The sequence below is a fragment of the Sciurus vulgaris genome (assembly GCF_902686455.1).
Source record: "Sciurus vulgaris genome assembly, chromosome: 10".
Lineage (NCBI taxonomy): Eukaryota > Metazoa > Chordata > Mammalia > Rodentia > Sciuridae > Sciurus > Sciurus vulgaris.
The window spans coordinates 2,498,603-2,518,505 of NC_136470.1; the positions used below are offsets into that span (position 1 = coordinate 2,498,603).

Sequence of the window (19,903 nt, forward strand, 5' to 3'; positions counted from 1 at the left end):
TCCTGTTGAGAGGATTGTGCCACAGGCACACACCTTCCTTGATGATCTCTTCCTACCCCTGAGTGTGGATGAACCCTTGGTTAAGTGTGAGAAGTAACCACTGAACTAGGACTTACCAATAAGAACCCTGTGTTGCTTAGTACGTCATGGCCCCACAAGTTTACTGGCAAATTCTCAAGGACATAACCCTTGAAAAGTCCCTTATTACCTTCTAAGTCTTCCCACTGAAGACACTTGGCACTCTGCACAGATTAAACTATATGCCACATGCTTCTAAGTCAGCAGAGGCCCTGTGCAAGGACCAGCGTTTAGGCCAGTGCACAGTAGATAAAGCAGATGCATTTGCCATGGGGTCTAAGACACCTTGAAAAATCTTTCCATTTATTTTAATTTTCAATTGAGGTCACTAATGTTTAACTAACTGAACCCAGCACACCTATCTAATGAACCCAAACCTTTATCACCTCTGGGGTCATTTGACAGAATTTTTCCTGTTGAATGATAAGGCTAAAGGAGAATTTGAGCAATATTATTTTCTGGAAGTATTTGAACAATAGAACTGTTGGTCTGAGCCATATTTCCCAGGACCTCTCACTCCTGGTAATACTTGAAATCCTTTCATAGATAAATTACTCTGATAAATTACTTATATTGTGTCCCAATATAAGTCCCATGGTGCCAGAGGGCAAAGGGCCATAAACACCAGTACGAGTAGCTGGAGCCCCATTTGGGGGGTTAACACTCCTCTGGTGGTGGGAAGGAGGTCTCATCCTGCACCCCCTGGGGTAGCCCCGTAGAGGTCCTGGATGGTGGGACACAGGGTTGACTGAATTGTATGCCTGCTCTGGAGCAAGCAGCAGCACCTGCACTCTTCGGAAGGGCCAGGGAAGGCCCTGTCTCCTGTTCCCCAACTGAGGAGGTAAAAACTGTCTGTTCACATCCATGTGTGGTCTACACCCATTAGCCCAGTGTTTACAACAGCAGCATGAACACAGCCCTGGATTATTCTTTCAACCAGGCAACTGCCAGCAGTCCCCGGCCAAGTGTCCAGGCTTGCCACAGTTAAAAACACCCTTTTGGAATTTTTATTTTTCCAATCAGTCTGCAAAGCTTTTTTCAAGACCATAGCCATTGTTACTCCCTGAACATATGCACTACCAATGTCAGCACAGAGATGGATGAAATCCCAAACCATTTCCTTTCTTCTATGAGGACAGATCACCTCCTGACAGATTTTGTTGGCATTTTCAAAAGCCAACTGTTTAACCAGGAAATTACTAGCTACTGGGTCCCCAATTATTCAGTTAATGGCTTGATACAATCATGCCACAAAAATCTGCAAAAAGCTCATCAGGACCCTGTATAATTTTGCTGATGTCCACAGTTTTCTCTCCCTTATTTGGCACTCTCCATGCCTTTTTAGCACACAGGTTTGTGTGTTGGTAAGTTTGTAAATAAATATTTAGCGTATGAACCAAACCAGCATATTGTCTACTTGCAGTCAGCATTTCCAGAGTAATGCTAACTCCATAGGCTCTCTTCCTTTCAGCCTGTTCTACACTAAACTCCATCCACTTAGATTCCCACATCAGTAATCACCCCTGCTAAACGAGCTTTGGCTAGCATAATCCAATCATTAGTTGGTAAGATTTCTTGGCAAGGGTATCCAAAGACCTTGTAGAAAAGGAGCTGTGGATTATACATAGAGCATGCAGACTTAAGTTCTTTAGAGGTTTTAAAAGAAATGGGTGCATGTGATTGAATTAGTGAACCAGGATTATTTGGGTCAGCTTGCTCAAAAATGGGATACATCCAAAAGCTTCCAGTGCCTTCCCCAGTCACCCTTGCTGCCCAGAGACCCTGTTGTAGCAGCAATACAGGTACTCCTATTTTAAATTTTGTGTTGGGTGTGGGTTGAGGCACGGGAGCAGAAGCAGTCATAGTCAGGTTAGGAAAATAATGAACCAGCTCCCTTTCCTCCTCCAATTTCTCTTCTGTGTCTTCTTTAAAACCCTCTGCCCTGGAGTGTGTCTATCTCAGCAGCCACCTCCTCCAGTCCCTGCTGGTTCTCAGGAGGTAAGTGCTCTGGTGGGGGAGGCAGAGGTGCTGTGGGCAGAGGCCTGTTCACATTTAATGGTATTTTTAAAGCCAGAAATTGTGTCAGAAGCTGACCATTTTACACTGTCATGAGATGGGTCAAGATAATCTTGTACTGATGGCCATACAGGGAAATTAGCTACAGGTATCTGCCTCAGCTCTATACCTAGCATGTAGCTGTTCACCAAGTTTTTTCAAGTTTCTAAATTCACTGTTCCTTCCTCAGAAAACCAGGGACAAGCTTCAGCAACACATTTAAAGGCTGTGATCACTGTGCCTTCTTTACAGGGCTGCCCTGTGGTTTAAGCATAGATCTAAGCATTGCAAGTAGAGGTCCCTCTCTCTGGACTCAGCATTTCCCATGTTTCACACTTGGCCGAAAATGTGCACTCCTCACCTTTTAACTGATGCGCATCTTCAGGAGCATCCTCCCATCTGAATCCAGTGAAGAAGTACCCCTGGATCTGGTCCCTGTTCGGGCGCCAACTACCTTGACCAACACGACCATTAATTCAGGAACTGGAGGGGAGACCGGGGATTAAGAAAAAACACAGACACACAGAGAGAAAGAGCTGGGGCCGGTGGGCTACCGGCCCTGGCGAGGCTGGACTGAGCCAGCGCCAGCTCAGCACGTTTATTGTGTAGGTTTTGTCATCAGAAGGCTATCTGTGAGAAGGCTTGAGCAGAGCAGGCAGTCTGAAGGATGCGGCAAAGCTTTTGAGACATCGAGCCTATCTTGTCATGCCCAGAATTCTCTACCCCCAGGAGCTGGCACCTGAATCCAAGGTTCGGACCTTAGAGTCGTGCCCCTTAGAACGGAGCCAGCCCTGGTCGGCGTTACCATAGAAACCGGGGCATCTGACCTGCACCTTTGCATAGTGAGGTCCCAGTGCAAACACAGCCATAATGGAATCAGAGACCAGGGTTCAAGTCACTGCTCTCCCCAGTCATGGCTCAGGGGAGCGGGCTCAGCTGGCTCTCAGTCTCATGGCTTCTGCTGTCTGAGGAGACCACAGATGGATGAGGCCAAGGCGAGTTGTTTGTTGTTGATGACACACTTTGGACACCAGGCAATCTCAAGCAAGACCTTGTCTCTGAACCTCACGACACATCTGACCTTCCAATTCTTGTCATGCTAAATGACGATTTGATGTATACATGTCTCGGTTCCCCAGTAGATGGTCCCTCCCTGGGGAACAAGGCGATCTTGTCACATCTGGTGGCACTGAGACTAGTCCTGCACATGGTGGCCCCTGTGGGCTAGGCGCTCCCCTGGTTCTTCTGGAACTTGTGATATGTGTGAGGACAATGGGGCTCCCTGGAGTCCAGGTGGGGACTAGAGCTCCACTTGGGAGCTCACAGAAGCCGCGCAGGCCTACAGTTCTGCCCTGGGACAACCTGCTCAAATCCTTTCCCATCAGATGACGAGGAGTCTCCATGGCCAGGGGAGTGGGAGAGTCCCCTGGTGTACCTGCCCGAGTGGTCTCCCCAGCCCTGCCCAGATCTTGCCTGGACACATTTCTGCAGGGTGCCAGCACCCCTCCCCAGGGCATTTGGCAAGGTGTGTGTGCTGGGGATGTGTTGGCTCCTGTCAGGGACTGGCAGAGCCCAGCCACGCTCTGGCACACCCCTAACAGCATGCCTGAGCCTCAGAGCAATGGGGTGCTCTGAGATTCTGAGGTTTTCTTTCTCCTAATCCTCTGGCAAAAGTCCAGGGATAGCCTGGAGCGGGCCCTGCTGCCAAGCAACTGGCTGCTTATGCCCTTACTGTGCCTATGGGCCCAGCATGTGGAGCATTGTGGTGGCCAGGAACAGGACCTGAGCTGTCACCCGACAGGGTCTGTGTCCCCACCTGCATCTTTCTAGTCTGTGACCTGGGCAGATGATATGACCAGTATGTTTTTAAGATGGTACACAACACTATGGTGTCTATTCCTTAGAGTCATGTGGACCCTAAGTCAACCTACCTATGGAATGTGTGGCACAGTGCCTAGCAGGCATTGAGTGTTCAGTAAATACAGTGGTGTCCCTGAGTGTCCCCCCCAAGTATTGCACAGAATATCTATAAGGGGGAAAGAGCTGCCAGCCAACCAGGCTGCACCAGGCCTGCCACCGTCTGAACTGCTGAGCGTGCCAGCCCCTCTTGCAAGAGGGTGGAGGTTTCTGGAAGGCTCCACACCAGGTTTCCAGGGGTGTGCTCTGCTCTTGGGACTCCTGTAGGCGCTGGGAGAAGAGAAGAGAAACTCTGAGGGCAGGCAGGGTATGTGTGAGGGTGTGGGGCAGTGGAAGGGCAGTGGAGGCGGAGGGAGGGAGCAACTCAGTCTTGCATCTCCGTCCAGCTAGTTATCATTTATGCTTCAAATGGGATTCCTGTGAAAAACCAAAAGGATCTAAAAGTGCTCGGGCAGCCAGGAGCTCTGGCTCCTTCTGCTGCGTCTTCTGACAGCTCCGTGGTGGGAGGGAACCTGCCTCCCAGCAGGGTTCAGGGGTTTTCTTTGAACCTGAGGGGAATGGGACATTTCTTCAACCACCAAGTGTTCCCACCTCCCGCCTCCAGGAGGGGTGAAAAGCTCAGAACCCTGTTCCAGGGGGAGGTGTGAAGACCAAGGCCACAGAAGATGCGGATCTGCGGAGGAGGATCCCCAGAGCAGAGCAGCGTGACCGAGCAATGGCCGAGCTGCACCCAAGGCCCCTACTCTAAGTGTGAAGTTCAGGAGTTTGGGCACAGGTTGGAGCTGTGTGACCTCCAATTGGCACGTGGAGCGTTTCTGTCCCAGGGCCCCCTTTGCCGCAACTTTGCACTGGGGACCTGCTTCCCGTCACTGTGGGCTGGTTTGTGTTTCTAGAGCTTCTTCCTACAAGTGGGATCAGGCAGTGGGCGCTTGTGACTTCCTGCACTCAGCCTAGCCGGTGGAGGTCATCGCGGCCCTGCCTCTGCCGTGCCTTCCTCTCCGTGTGTGTCGCGGTTTGTTTATCTGTTCACCTGGTGATGGGCATCTGGCTGTTTCCAGCCTGCAGCTGACGGACGTGCTGCTATGAACATCGGCCTGCTGGTCCCCTGAGGGGCAGCATCTGGATCGTGCGTGATGACAGCTGTGAGGCTGTAACTCAGGTAGCCCACCAGGTCCCACGAGCCCCCATCTTGCCCACGCTTGGCCTTGTCCATGTCCAGCCACTCTGATCACCTGCAGGACATCTTATTGTGAGTGAAGTTTGCATTTTCCTTTGATTGCTGCTCTTTAACGTCTTCTAAGGGGCTATTAGCCATTCTGTTCATCAAGTTATTTAAGATGGTTTGCTAGTTTTGGTGTGTGTCATGCTGGGATCATCTGGGGCCTCACGTGGGCTGAGCACGTGCCCTGCCACAGAGCCGCGCTGGCCCTGTCAGCCTCCAGGGGCAGTTTGATGTGCGAGACGGAACGGCAGGATTCCTCGTGGGCTCCCGGAGGACTCTTACCTGGCACGTGTTTCTTTCAATCTGTGACTTGCCTTTCACTTGAAGAGTTGAAGGTTTTAATAAATTTACCTTATGAATTTCATGACTTCTAACACCATTTTGTTCTTCTTTGTTTAGTGCTTTTTTTGTGTGTTGTCTCAGAAATCCGTGTCTGTGCCAGTGATCTGAGTTATTTCTACTTTTCTAGGTCCTCTGTATTTCGTAGAACTCTTACTTTTGATCGGTCAATTCTACAAAGCGATCTGAGCGTACGTGTTTGTGCAGAGCTCTGTTATGTCTGCTGTGAGTGCTTGATGGAATCCATCCCTGAAGGCCCGTGGGGCTGAGGTTACTTTTTTTTTTAGACTCCATAGACATCAGTCTAGAGCTACTCAGATTTTCCATTTCATTTTTTAGTGAACTTTGGGATCCGTGGGTGCAGGTCACGGGCCTCACCAGCTCTAGCTGTGTTTTGTAGAATGAAGTTCCTATGTCTGTTTGTGCAAGGATGTTGGTGGAATTGAAGACCACTGACTGACGTGCCTGCCCTGGTGGGCGGAAAAAGGCTTCCTGAGGACGGGGGCGTTCGCCTTCCCACAAACCTGAGCCTGGCCTGGAGGCGGCCAGGTTCCCTGCAGGACTCTGCCTGTCCGCTCAGGGTTTCCAGAGCCCCCGGCTGGGGTGGAGCCTGGCGGAGCGACAGGGCTGCTGGGGAATGAGAGCAGCAGGTGCCCGGTGTGTCCAGGGACACAGTGAGGGCAGGCCCAGGTGGGGGACACTGGAGAACAAGGGCTGCTGCTGCTGTCAAGGCGAAGCTGGCCCTGTGACACCCAGCCCGGCTCAGGCCAGCAGGTACTTCAGTTCCTGCCGGGAGGGCAGGGCCTAGCTGTTTCAGCCCAGGGACAACAGGGCCTGGTTCCCATTTCACACAACCTGAAGAGAAAGTGGGAGAGAGAAAGACATCTTGGGCAGGGCCAGCCGCCAGCATGGGCAGAGGGCAGCCTGCCCATGTGTGGTGACCATCAGCCTCTGAGGTTTGGACCCTCCAAGGCCATAGCAGGGCCAGCATGCCCTCATGCCAGTCCTGACCCAGGCCCCCTTGGTACCAAGCTGGCTGGCAAGGGGCCTCCCTAGGTAGAGGCTGCTGTTCCAGCTTCAGTGCGGGGGGCGGAGGGGAGGCAGAGGGCCTGGTGTCCTGCTGGCCACCACCCTGGGAGCCCTCTAGACGCCTGGGGCTCCTGGGCCTTGCCCACCCTCTCCAGTGCCTGGAGCTGCAGGCAGGCTGTGCTGTGGCATTCCAGGCGGGCGAGCCTAAGACATTTAATGTGTGAGTTCCCTCTCGGCATGGGTGTAATTAATTTTCCTGAAATAGGCAAGCAGGCCCAATAGTTCTGCCCGTCTGAGTCAGGCAGTGATTGCTGCCTGTTGTGGGCACGGCATGCCACCCACCACTCGGAATTCAGAATGCCCACTGTCCCTGGGCTCAGTTGGGGTGGCAACTGGGGCTTCCAGGCCACATGATACTCAGGAAGCACTGCCCTGCGCAGAGAACCCTGCCTGGAGGCTGGGGCCAGGGGCCATGAGCAGATCCTAGGTGTGGGTGGCCACCAAGGGCACAGGGACAGTCCCGAGGCTGGTGGGGGAGGAGATCCCAGGTATGCTTGCGGGGCAGCTAGTGCTACCCTTGTGAGTGGAGTCCAAAGCCAGACCCCAGAGGGGGGGCCCAGACCCCAGCAATGCCATCCCGTCAGGAGAAAAACCCAGGCCCGCTGTGACCCCTACAGTCAGGGCAGGTGGGCAGAGTGGGAGGGGCAAGGCAGATCCTGTGGGAGGCCCCTTTGTCCCATGCTGTGGGTCCCCTGTCACCTTCCCTGGGCCTCTACCCAGGAGCGGAGGTGGGAGAGAGGGTGGCCCCGTGCAGAGTCGCAGTGGCAGCCTGTCCCTGGCACGTTGGCAGAGGCGGCTCGGGGCCGCGGTTTCTCAGGAGTGTGGGTGCACCACGCAGTCGTCTCCCATCGGGGATCCCAGTCCCGGGGTTGCCAAGCCTCACCCACAGGAGCCCCATGCCAGCTTGTCCTGGGCCTCCCGCCCCCTCCCCAGCCCAGCAACTGCCCTCCCACTCCTCCCAAAGCCACGCCCTCAGAGGCCTCCCGAGAGTGGTCACCGTGGCCCTGTGCTGAGGCTGCTGTGCCTGGTCCCGCACTGTCCACCCTAGCTCTCACGGCATCCCCACAGTCGTACAGGTCAGGAAGCAGGCCCAGCAGCATCGTGACTGGGCCAACATCACCTTGGGCCCAGGGTGGCTGGCGGGGGTTGAGGCCAGGGCACAGTGTTAGCAGGGGCTGGACGCACCTGCCATCTCCACTGCAGGACCCACTCTCAGACCTGGGCAAGTGTGGGGACATTTCCTTGGCATGGAGCCAGGAGTGGTCTCGAGGTAGGGACTGGCTGGGCTGTGTCTTCTCACCTCCTGTGCTCTGGTGTCCTCTTCCCAGCCGGAGGTGAGGCCTCGCCTGTGGGTGTGACTGGTCTTCACAGAGTTTCATAGGGGGAAGCTGGTCACAGAGTTCAGCCGGGGTCCAGCTGACCTGGCAGCCACAATGGAGCCTGGGTGGAAGGGGTCCTCCATTCCTTGCCTGAGTTGGAGGTTCTGGGGCCCAGGGCTCTGGCTGACACCCCAGCCCCCTGTATTGTCTCCCCCAACCCCCTGCCAGCCCATTTTACAGAGGGCAGAGCCCAGGGATGAGGCCTATGGACGGCGAAGGGCTGGGTGTGGCCAGCCCTGCTGCCCACCTCCGTGCTGTGCAGGAGGCTGGAGGTCTGGCCCTGTCCACAGAGCCCCCCATGTTCCTGCTGCTTCTGCATGTGGAGCCCCCCATGCCCATGCACAGCGGGAGAGAACCAGGCCTCGGCCTCAGCATTAGAGTGCTGCTCGTACTTTCTAAGGAGTGAGTTAGGGTCTGCACTGTGTCCCCAGAACAAGATGTGCAGTTCCTAGCCCTGAAACATGACTCATCTGGAACTGGGGCCATTGCAGGCGTAATGAGGTGAGTTAAGATGGGGCCACACTGGCCCAGCAGGGTGGATCCCCAAGTCCAATATGACTGGTGTCCTTATGGGAAGATGCATGTGCAAACCAGAGGCCATGGGATGGTGGAGGCAGGGACTCAGGGCCAGGCCACCACAAGCCAGGGATCCAGGGGTCACTGGAAGCTGGAAAGGAAGAACACAACTGAGAAGGCTATCTCCTGGGGCCCAGCGGGAGCACACTGCCCACACCGAGGGCCAGACCTCTGCCCAGCTGGGAGAATGGATTCCTGGATGCCTCGGATGATGGCGATTTGAGACACCAGCCCAGGAAACTCCCTCAGAGGCCCAAACACGCAGGCTCCCACGTATGAAGGACCAAGGACCCAACACTGGGCCTTGGGGTCTGCTGGTGAAGGACACGTGACTGCAGCCCCCTTTCTGGTTTCTGAGGCTTCGGGATGTCCTCTGCTCTCCTGGCCACTCCCTGCTCCAGGGTTCCTGCTTGTCAAGAGGAATGACCGTCCAATCCAGGGCTGTCATATTTCTGCTCTGACACAGGCTCTGCTTCGGAAGAGGCCTCTTTAAGCAGCACACCTTTCTCAGCGGGTGGATGGCCACAGGGCTCTCTATGGGCCTCCAGGTCACAGACACAGATCAGCCACTGTTCGACCCCTTCCTTGCCCATCTGCTTTCTCCTCTTGGGTGGACGCCACAGTCTTGGAAGTGACCACCTCCCATCACTCAGCAGACAGAGGCCCTAGGGCAGCAGGAAGTGTCACTGAGTGCTTCCCAGGGTGGGGGCGGGGCTGGGCCGTCCCAGCCATCGCAGGCTGACCCACGTGGAGGCCAGGCAGTCTGTTCCTGCTTCACCCCTACAGTGGTCTCCATCCTGCTCCTGCAGTTGGGTAAACAGAACTGGCCACCTGGGAAGCCCCAGTTCATTCCTGGAAATGGCTCCTTCCTGAGAAGGAGTCTCCAAGGCTTGCTGAGACCTCTGGGCCCTTTGGAGCTGCAGGGGAGAAGAGGCAGCCTGATTCCGAGGCCAGGGGCTCGGGTAAGCAGGGCTCCTCCTGCCAGTGCAGGGACAGGGGCAAAGCCTAGCAGCAGGACAGTTCCACTGGAGGACAAGTCCCAGAGAGGGGGCCACGGAGGCAGCCCAGGAGGGCGGTGTGTGGTAGGAGCCTGCACAGGAAGTGCCTCACTCAGTCGCCTGAGGAGCCTGGCAGGGGCAGGGTGTGGGCAGCTCCATTCAGGGCCAGCGGGTCCCCAGCAGCTGGGTATGGGGCTGTGGCAGGGGGCACAGAGGTATACAGCTCATGCGTGGCCCTCTGTGCACTGATCCTGAGCCGCAGAACCTGTCCTCCAGCCTCCTGAGCTCCAAGCCCCCATCCTCCAGGATCCTGAGCCGCGGAGCCCCCTCCCCACAGCTCCGTGCCCTCTCCCGGGGCAGCTGGTCTGGAGGGAGCCTCTCCGCTGCGGCCCCTCCCTCCTCCATTCCTGCCTGGGGCGGTGCCGTCAGTGGTGGCCCCCGAGGCCACTCTAGATGCCCCCAGCACAGCCATTCCCTTGTCTCCCCCTCTCTGGGGTCAGTGGTTCCCTCCTGACCTTGTGTTGAGAAAGGTCAGCTTCACGGAACCTCCTGCGCCCCAGGTCACCAGGCTGCTGGGCCTCCTGCACAAGCCTGTCCCAGCTGCTGGGCCCAGAGAGAGGTCTGCCCTGGGCAGAGGACAGGCAGCCTCCATCCCGGGGTGGGACATGAAGTCCCTGGGCAGAGGACAGGCAGCCTCCATCCCGGGGTGGGACATGGAGTCCCTGGGCAGAGGACAGGCAGCCTCCATCCCGGGGTGGGACATGGAGTCCCTGGGCAGAGGACAGGCAGCCTCCATCCCGGGGTGGGACATGGAGTCCCTGGGCAGAGGACAGGCAGCCTCCATCCCGGGGTGGGACATGGAGTCCCTGGGCAGAGGACAGGCAGCCTCCATCCCGGGGTGGGACATGGAGTCCCTGGGCAGAGGACAGGCAGCCTCCATCCCGGGGTGGGACATGGAGTCCCTGGGCAGAGGACAGGCAGCCTCCATCCCGGGGTGGGACATGGAGTCCCTGGGCAGAGGACAGGCAGCCTCCATCCCGGGGTGGGACATGGAGTCCCTGGGCAGAGGACAGGCAGCCTCCATCCCGGGGTGGGACATGGAGTCCCTGGGCAGAGGACAGGCAGCCTCCATCCCGGGGTGGGACATGGAGTCCCTGGGCAGAGGACAGGCAGCCTCCATCCCGGGGTGGGACATGGAGTCCCTGGGCAGAGGACAGGCAGCCTCCATCCCGGGGTGGGACATGGAGTCCCTGGGCAGAGGACAGGCAGCCTCCATTCTGGGGTGGGACATGGAGTCCCTGGGAGGAAAACAGCTTTCTCCAAGCTGGTGGGGACCGTCCAGGCACCCAGGATGAAGAGGTGGCAGATGGGCCAACAGGGTCCCTGGCCCACGTTGACCAGCACCCTGGGCACACGTGGACCCTGCTGAGGGCCCCGGGGTGGCGGGGTGGCCAGGGTTGTCCTCAGCACAGTGCCCTGCTTCCAGGCCCTCGCCCTGCACTATCAGCCAGTGGGCCCCGCTCTGTAGAGAGGCTGCCCTGGTCCCGGGGAGGCCGCTCATCTGCGGTTCTCATGTGGACGTGGCCGTGGGGGAGGGGCCTGGGCTGCGAGAAGCACCCTGTTGTAATCGGGCTCTGGCCGACTGGGCCTGCAGACGCGGGTGGTGCTTGGTTGCACCCAAACCTGGAGCCCCAGTCTGCAGAGCAGCTCCACTCGAGAGCCCGCCAGCAGCTGCAGGGCTGCCTCACGGCCAGAGGGGCCTTGCCCAGCTGGCTGGGCCTGGGTTCCTGCCATGCAGGTGACAACCCTCCACTGAGGTCTGCAGTCCTGGCCAGCTGCGGGGCGCAAACGAGGGACTGAACCCAGTGTAGCCTGTGGAACGCAGAAGAGAGAGCAGTGCACCCCCAGTTCTCTGGGGCTCCCCCCGGACTGTCCTGGCCCCTGGAGCCTGGACAGCCACTGGACTGGAAGGGCGTCACCCAGAGCAGCCCTGGGCGCGGCCACCAGCCGTGTGAACCTGGGTGTGCAGCATGGAGTGAAATCTGCCTGCAGCTCCAACTCAGGCAGTATGCCAGGCTAGAGAAGCCCATCATTCTGTGCCTGTGTCGCAGAGGAAGCTGAGTCTCAGGCGTGGGGAGACTCAGAGCAGCCCGCCAGCCTCACAGAGGAGCTGGGGTGGACCCAGGCCAGTGCCTGAGAGCCCAGGGACAGTGTGGCTTACCAACCTGAAGTGGGCCAGCTTCTGGCAGAAGGGGGAGGGGGAGGGCTTCTCAAGGTAGTTGGCATGAACTCAGGGAGAGATGACCACAGGTGGAGAGGTGACCACAGGGGAGAGAAGGCCTGGGGGTAGGTGACCACAGGGGGTAGGTGACCATAGGAGGGGTGATCACAAGGGGAGGGTGATCACAGGGGAAGTGACCGTGGGAGGAGTTCACTAGAGGACGAGGTGACCACACAGGGCTAATGACTTTGGGGCAAGAAGGCGACCACTGGGGGAGATGGTCCCAAGGGGAGGTGACCACAAGGAGGTGATGCCTTCCTTGCTCAGTGGGGGTGACCAATCTGTGTCCTGGCCTGCAGGGAAGGCCCTGTGTGCTGTGCTCCGGGACAGATGCCACAGCTGTGCTTGGTGGCATGAGGGAGGGTGGAAGCCCGTGGCTCAGGGCCTGGGCATCACATCTGTGCGTGTCCGGGTCCTCCTGTCTAGACCATGCCGTGCATCCTGGGGGAGATGTGCCAGGGACCTGTGTGCCCGAGAGGTGGGGCATCCCTGTCCCAGAATCCACAGGGTGGACCTTCTCCTACGCACCCGAGTGGAGCGCTGAGTGCCTGGCAGGGGAGACTGGGGCTCAGGGCCAGCTGGATCCCCCGGTGTTCCCCGCCCACAGCCCGGCTCCGTGAGGGCCCCGGAGGAGCTGATGGCCTGTCCAAGCTCTGGGTGACAGTGAGACGGCATGGCAGAGGCTGCGCCCCACTCAGCTCAGGACTGGAGGCATTTGCTGTCCTCTGTGTGATTTCTGGCTTCCTGGCTTGTCCAAGCATAGCTGGGACACTGTGTCCACCCTTTAAAGACCATGGAAGTCACATCTCCCAAGGTTTCCCTCCCGGGGCCCTGAGCCAGGGAGGGGTGGCTGGGAGGGGAGGCACCTGGCCACCTGGCAATGCCAGGGAGTGACTCACCCAGGCCCTTCCCTGCCCCACAGCTCTGCCTGGGCAGGGTACGAAATCAGCACTTGTGACCTTGGGCTGGGGACACCAAAGAGCCTGTGAGGCAAAGCCCACACTAGGTGTCCTATCCAGTCCAACGGAGGCCCAGAGAGGCTTTCTGGAGTCATGACAAGTTCCTGGTTGGCTCAGGGCTGAGGGGAAGGCCCTCTAGCCTCCTGGGGCTCCCAGCTGGGCCTTCCCAGCCCTGGGAGTAAACAGCCCCTGAAGCAGCTTCTTGCACAATGCGGCCAGTCTTTACCAGCTGCCCCAGGGTCTCCTTGACTGGAGACGGGAGCGGGGCCCTGGGGACATGTGCAGCGGTGAGTCTCCAGGTGATCTCCCGGGCCTAGCTCCTCCTGTGGTGTCTTCCAGACAAGCGGACGTGGCCTCGAGGGAGGGGTGGGCTTCCTTGCCTCTGGACTTCTTCCTTAGTTATCACATTACTCGACTCCAAATCAAAGTCTGAGGCCTGCAAAGTTTACTTTGGGAACAGTGGCCCAGCAAGTTTGGGGCAGGTCACCATGGTCATCTGAAGCAGGTTGTCCAGGGCTAGTCTCGGCAGGGGGTAGAACCTTGAGGCCATCGTTGGGAGTCCTGGATCCAGCCATCCTGAAGTTGCTTTCTTGGTGATGCCTATAAGCCAGTAATTCCCTTTTTACTTCAGTTAATTGGAATTGGTATTCCAAATCTCCATATCACAGAAGGCAAAGCAGGGAATCAGAACTTTGTGAGAATTTAAATGAAAATGCCCTGCCACCTGCTCCATTGTTATTTTAATTATCTAAACTCACATCCCTCCCCGAGTCACTGGGATTACAGCTGTCCACCCCTGTGCCCCGCGTTGGGTAGAACCCAATCCTGTGGTTGCTGGCTTCCATGTGGCCCAGTCCGAGGGGAGCAGAACCAGTGGGCTCGCCTGACTACAGAGGCAAGAGGCCCAAGATTGGGCACCTGGAGCCCCAGGAAAGCCAATGGGGTGGTTCTGGCCAAGTCCATGTCCAGTTCCACAGGCGTCCCAGCCCTGAGAGCCTCAGCAGAGGGGCGAGCCCCCTCTGGCCTCCGCCCTTCGTCTCAGTCCCCAGCGGGCTTGCCGAGACCCCGAGTTCACCACATCTGGAAACCCCGTCAGGGAACCACTCGGAACAATGGGGAAGCACGTGTCTGGCCACCTCCTGGCTCAGGCAAGCTGACAACCACAGTGCACCCCGGGCCCCTGGCATCAAGGAGTCGGCACACCTCTGTGGTGTGACAGCTGAGACGAGGTCGCGAATGACACTGGGGTCCCCAGGCTCTCTCCCAGGTCACTCGCCCCGGGGGGACCTGGCGCCTGGTAAGGACACCCAGCAGCCCCATGCAGACGCCCACAGGTGGGAACCGAGGCCCACTGGTGGCCTCCAGGAACACAGGCTTCCTGCCAGCAGCAGGTGACCCAGCTGTCTTGGAAATGGATTCCACGGCCAGTCACACCTGCAGGTGGCACAGCCCTGTGACGCGTCAGCTGTGACCTCTTGAGAGACCCTAGCTAGGACCACCCAGCCAGTCTGCCCCAACGCCCAGTCATGGAGACCGCCCAGGGCTGGGGTAAGCTGCTAGGGTGATAGACCACACGCGCTCTGCCGCTCGGCATTCCTGAACACCCTTCGGAATGACCAGTTCTAGAAGCACCCGCCCTCCCCCTCCTCCCAAGGAGGAGGGATGATAATGTCAGCTAGACATGCCACACATCCTCTTCTGCATTCCCAACCTCCCTTGCAGTTAACTTGAAATTCCATAACCAGCCATCGTGTGTGAGCTCTGAACACGAGTAATCTGGGAGTCTTCCTTCCCAAATAGTCCCAGGCTTTGTGCTCCACACTCCTCCCCCTGCCGTGGGCCTCATCTGGTGGGGCAGCTCAAGGTGGAAGGGACGGGGATCCCGGTGGACAGGACCAGGCCGATCTGCATAGCGTTTTGTAATAGAGAGGTTGGTTGTGCTGGTATTGAGCCACAAGGTCTAGGAAACGTGTTTGTTACTGCATCATGGCTCAACCTATCCTGACTAATCCATGGCAGAGGTGGTAGTCAGCTTTTCATTGCGGTAGCCAAAATACCCGACATAACCAACTCAAAGGAGGAAAGGTCTATGAGATGCACAATTTTAGAGGTTTTAGTCCACGGCGGGCTGCCTTCCAGGTAGAAACATCTCAGCAGGAGGATGTGGTGAAGGAAAGTGAATGGCGGGACCTGAGGACAAGAGCCAATCCCCAAGGCCACCCCAGAGACCCATCCTGCTAGGTCCCACCTCCTACACCTTCTACCATCTTCCAAGAGTCCATTCAAGTCAGTAATCCACCAAATGGATTAATTCACCTTTGAGGCCAGAGCCCTCATGATCAGATCGTGTCCTAAAATCCCACTTCTGCGCACATGAGGTGGGGGGCACACTCCAGTTCCAGGCCAGAGGAGCAGGTAACAACAGCTATCACAGCTCCCTGACCTGAAGCTCCCGTGCGCAGTTCCAGGGTGGGGCTCCCCCACACAGACCGGAAGCGTTCTCTGAGGAGCCCTCTCACGGCTCTGTTGGGAAGTTGGCCCGAGCCCCGAGCTGCCCATCCCTGCACCCGGAGACCCTGGGCGAGTGGCGTGACCTTTGGTGCCCAGAGTCAAGGGGTTTCGCCTGCAGCCATGGGTCACGCTGGCCCCTTGGGAGGTCACTTCATACGCTCTCCCTGTTTGCTGCGGAGGGACACCAGGGCCCAGAGTGGTTAGCGCAGATGTTGGATTTGGACTCTGCCCAGTCGCCCCTCAGGAAGGGCGAGGCATGGGAGGGGAAGGAGGCCTAGCCAGGTGGGGTCTGACTCTGCAGCTAGAAGGCTGCCTGAGACGGCCTTCGACCTGCATTCTCCGCCATGCTCCCAAGAAGTGCTCCTGGGTTCTGCCTGGAGAGCCACCAAGCGTCCAGGGCTCTGCCTGGGCTGAGGTCTTCTGGCCTCCTGTACCCGAGTCCTGTCCTGCGGCTGAGACAGACGGTGCTGGACCCTCACCCTCTGCCTTCCCTTGGGCTTGGTCAACAGAGGCACTGGCAGAGGAGCCCAGGATGGGGAAACTGGTAGTACCGTGGTCAGTTCCACAGGCCACTATGGCCAGTCTGTGGCCCAGGCAATCCAACACTAGTTGAGGTGACGCTGGGAAGGTAATCTGTAGGTGCTGCTGACACCTGCGGTCAGTCGGCTTTAAGGAAACCTGCGTCCTGTTGTCTGGGAGGCCTCGCTCAGTCGGTCAAAGCCCTAAGAGGCTTCCCTGAGGAAGAGGGAGTCCTCCCTACCCCTGTCCGCAGCCAGCCTCCAGGGCCGAGAGGGCCATTTCCACATGCTCGGCTGGCCTTCTGGGCCTGCGGCTCTGCACCCCCAGAGCTGCCCGGCCATGGGTTGAAGCACAGCCAGGCCTGGATGGTGGCATCTCTACAGAGCAGGGAGACTTCTTGTTTGGTGCCCTAAACGGTATAGTTTAACAGCGATTTACATGGCGCTGACGTTGCACCAGGTAGGATGCGGCACCTAGGGATGCTAGAGCAGAGCCAGGGAAGGTCTTGTGCCGGTGTGCCCTTGATGGAGGCCACCCAGCGCTGGCCGGTTGTGAGCTGTGGGATGGGGATGAGGAGGCCCGAGTCCCTCGAGACCTGGCTGCTGCAGCGTGTTCACGTGGGTTCCCAGGCGCCAGGGCTCCCTGGTCCTTTCACAGGGGGCTGCAGGTCCTGTCCAGGGCCTCCCTATCGCGGGGCTAGGAGGCTCCAGGTTTGGCACTGGTACCTGCCTCCTGTGCTGACCAGGCCAGCCCCTCCCGAGCCTGTCATGACACTTCGTTGTGACCCAGTTTGGGCTGAGTGACTTCTTCCTGCCAGGCCCCTGCCTGACGCAGTCCCCTCCCTCAACAGCCAACTTCCATGCCATGGGGGAAAGTGGCAGCAACCTCCGACCTCCTCAGGTTCACCCCAACATCGTCTGAGGACTCCTAGCAGAGGCCCAGCAGGGAGCGGCACTGCCCACGTGGCTCTTACTGCCCATGGTCGGCCTCCATGGACGACTGTGCACACAGGGAGGGTGTTAGGAAATCAGGTGACCGCCCCAAGCTCCCGGCGGCAGGAACAGGAACGGGAGCAGCCCCTCCCTGTGTCCTGGCTCCACTCTGAGGAGGCAGAGGCTGGCCCTGGGAGAGCCCGAGGGGATTTCCTCATCCATCCTGGCACGTGTGTCTGCTCCAGGAAGTCCCAGCCTCTGCCCGCAGGGGTTCCCCTTCCAGGGACTCTGCAGTCCTGACCTCACCAGCTGCCACATACCTGGCTGGTCGCCATGGAAACCGCCTTGGGAGGAGGGACTGCATCCGCTGGAAACCAGGGACTCAGCTCCTTTGCTTCCCTGGGTCCCTGGACTTGGGAGAGGAGTGTGGGGAAGGGGCGCACCTGGCTTGTTGAGAAGTTTGATTTGGGTCATCGTGAACTTTGAGTTCGCTTTTATGTTTCAAGGTGTTGCACTGTGGGGACCCCCAGGAGGAACCCCCGGTGCGGTGCGAGAGTGCCTGAGTCAGGCTGGCTCCCCGTTCTAGCTCACAGCTCAAGTTCAAACACAGCCCCGGGGACCGGAGTCACCGCCAAGAACCAACACCAAATAACGTGTTTACTGCAAGACCCCTGCCACACGGGAAGCAAGCAGAGACCAGACGCCCCGATCCCCTCCGACCTGAACCGCTGCAAACACAGCTCGCTGAGCTTTGCTGGAGCCAGGCCCTCCTGGATGGCTCATGGGTCTCTCCTCTGCTTCAACAGCACCCCTGCCTTTCATCCTGTTTCCTGATACGTTACTTTCATGGCTTTATTTCGCAGCCGGCCCGTCCCTCCAACGGGAACCCTTCTCCTGGCCCACCCAGGTCGTGAGTGCGATCACACTACAATATACTTCTCGATTGGTGATATTTTAGCAGCCCCGTAAGCTTTGCACCAGGACAAGCGCCTGGTCCTTCCTGCTCTCCGGGACGAGTGGGAGCAGCCGGGAGGACAGGAGAGGCTCTGGGGCCAGCAGCCTGGACCTGGCCGCGCTGAGCGTCCCTGGGGGTCCTGCACTCCTTGGAGCTTCCCAGTCCTCACCTGGGCTCTGGGCAAGAAGGAGGTGCGTCAGGAGACGTCCAGCAGAGCTGGCAGCCTTCACTGCCATTGGAACAGAATCCAGAGGCTGGACGCGGGGGCAGGTGTGGTGGGGTTCAGCCTCCACCAGGACCCCGGCTGGCACTTGGCAGCCTGGACAGAAGCAAAACAGAAGCACCAGGAGCCTGACCCACCGGCCAGGACAGTGCAGCACCAGGGCACAGCAGCCCTGGGTGCTGGGGGTCTCCTCGTCCCACCCATGCCCGCCCAGGAAAGCCACCACCCAGAGCAGAGGCTGCCCTACACCCAGACCCTCCAGGTTCAGAAAGCCCATCTCCCAGCCTCTGTCCTCATGTGGTGGCCTGTGCTCAGAGTGCCCCAAGGACACCCTTCTGTCCTGTGGGGGTGGCCCTCTGCAGGAATCCCCTGCCTGCCAGCGACACCCGGCCAGGAAAGCCCCTGGCAGGCTCTGCGAGAACTAGGCGCCTGGCCAGGAAAGCCGTGTGCAGGCAGACGCACAGGAGAGCACACACTCCTCACACACACACACACACACACACCACAGACACGCAATCCACACCCACAGACACGCACTCCACAGACACGGAGTCCATAGACACGCACTCCACAGACACGGACTCTACAGACACACACTGCATAGACACGCACACACCATGAACACACACTCCACTGTACACACTGCAAGGACACTGTGGGTACACAATGCACACACATACTCCACAGACACGCAGTTCAGACACACACTCCACAGACACACACAGAGACACACACTCTTGGATGAACACCTCGTGGGCACAGGGACACATGGCACACACATCCACGGACACGCAGCCTAGTGTTGGTGTGTGTGGTTGTCATCATTGCCGAGGGCTGCTGAGGGTCAGGAGTCCCTGCCTCCTGCCTGTTTACGCTGGAGGAGGAAGGGCAGCCTGGATCACCCACTTCCTCCATGCTCCCTCTTGAGGATACTGAGACACAGGCTCAGGCTCTGCCAGCTCACCCTCTGCCCCCTCCGGGGGTTCTGTGTCCACACTTCCCTTTCCCCAAGGCAGGTGGGTGGCACCTCCTTTCTTCCGTCTCTCTCTCTCTTTTTGGTATTAGGGGTTGAACCCAGGGGCACTTAACCACTGAGCCACATCCCCAGAACTCTTATCTTTTAAGACAGGGTTTTGCTAAATTGCATAGTCTCTCTAAATTACTGAGGCTGGCTCTGAACTTTCGATCCTCCTGCCTCAGCCTCCTGAGCTGCTGGCACTCCAGGCATGTACCCGACCAGTGCTCATGACCAGTGGCTCCTCCTTTCTAAGCCTCACTCTTCCCCTGTGTCTCTGGCCCCTGTCACTCAATCCCTCCCTTCTGCAGCCTCTCTGACGGGCTGGATCACGTGGCAGGACATGATGGCTTCTGCTGGGTGGCCTTCCCTCCACATGGATCTGTCTCCACCCCAAATGGAGGCCGAGGTGACAGTTGGGTTAGCCGTAGTGAAACCCTCCAGGGTTTTGCCCTGTGGTCAGTCATCGATGGATAATGCACGGACACCAAACCCTCAGCTGGTGGAATCTGCACCAGACCGGAACGGTCAGAGGCACTTAGTGTAGACAGTGCCAAATCCTCCCACAGCGCTTCCCAGAGAGACAGGGCTGCAGGAGTCAGACCGGGGGCTTCACTCTGGTGCCCACCAAGGAATGAGGTGGCAGTGATTTGGGGGCCACCGGCGAGTGGCTGGTCAGCGAGCTTCCTCAGCTGCTCCTGCCCTGCACTCTTGGCATGCCCTCTCTGAGCTCCCTCCCAGTGTCCCAGGAGTCTTCCCCATCAGGGAAGGAGATGCTCCCAGAGACCCTGCCCACTGGCCTTTCCGTCTGGGTCAGAGCTGAGACCTGGCCTTCTCCAGGCTTGCCCAGGGATG

At 58.2% G+C, this 19,903-nt stretch overlaps 1 long non-coding RNA gene across 1 annotated transcript; it reads left to right on the forward strand.

Annotated features, from left to right (window-relative positions):
- Positions 1 to 665: 665 nt before the first annotated feature.
- LOC306637854 lies at positions 666 to 17,980 on the forward strand. Its single transcript, XR_013757295.1, has 3 exons — positions 666 to 5,299; positions 9,465 to 9,617; positions 17,362 to 17,980. It is a non-coding gene; the product is annotated as an uncharacterized lncRNA (long non-coding RNA).
- Positions 17,981 to 19,903: the final 1,923 nt, after the last annotated feature.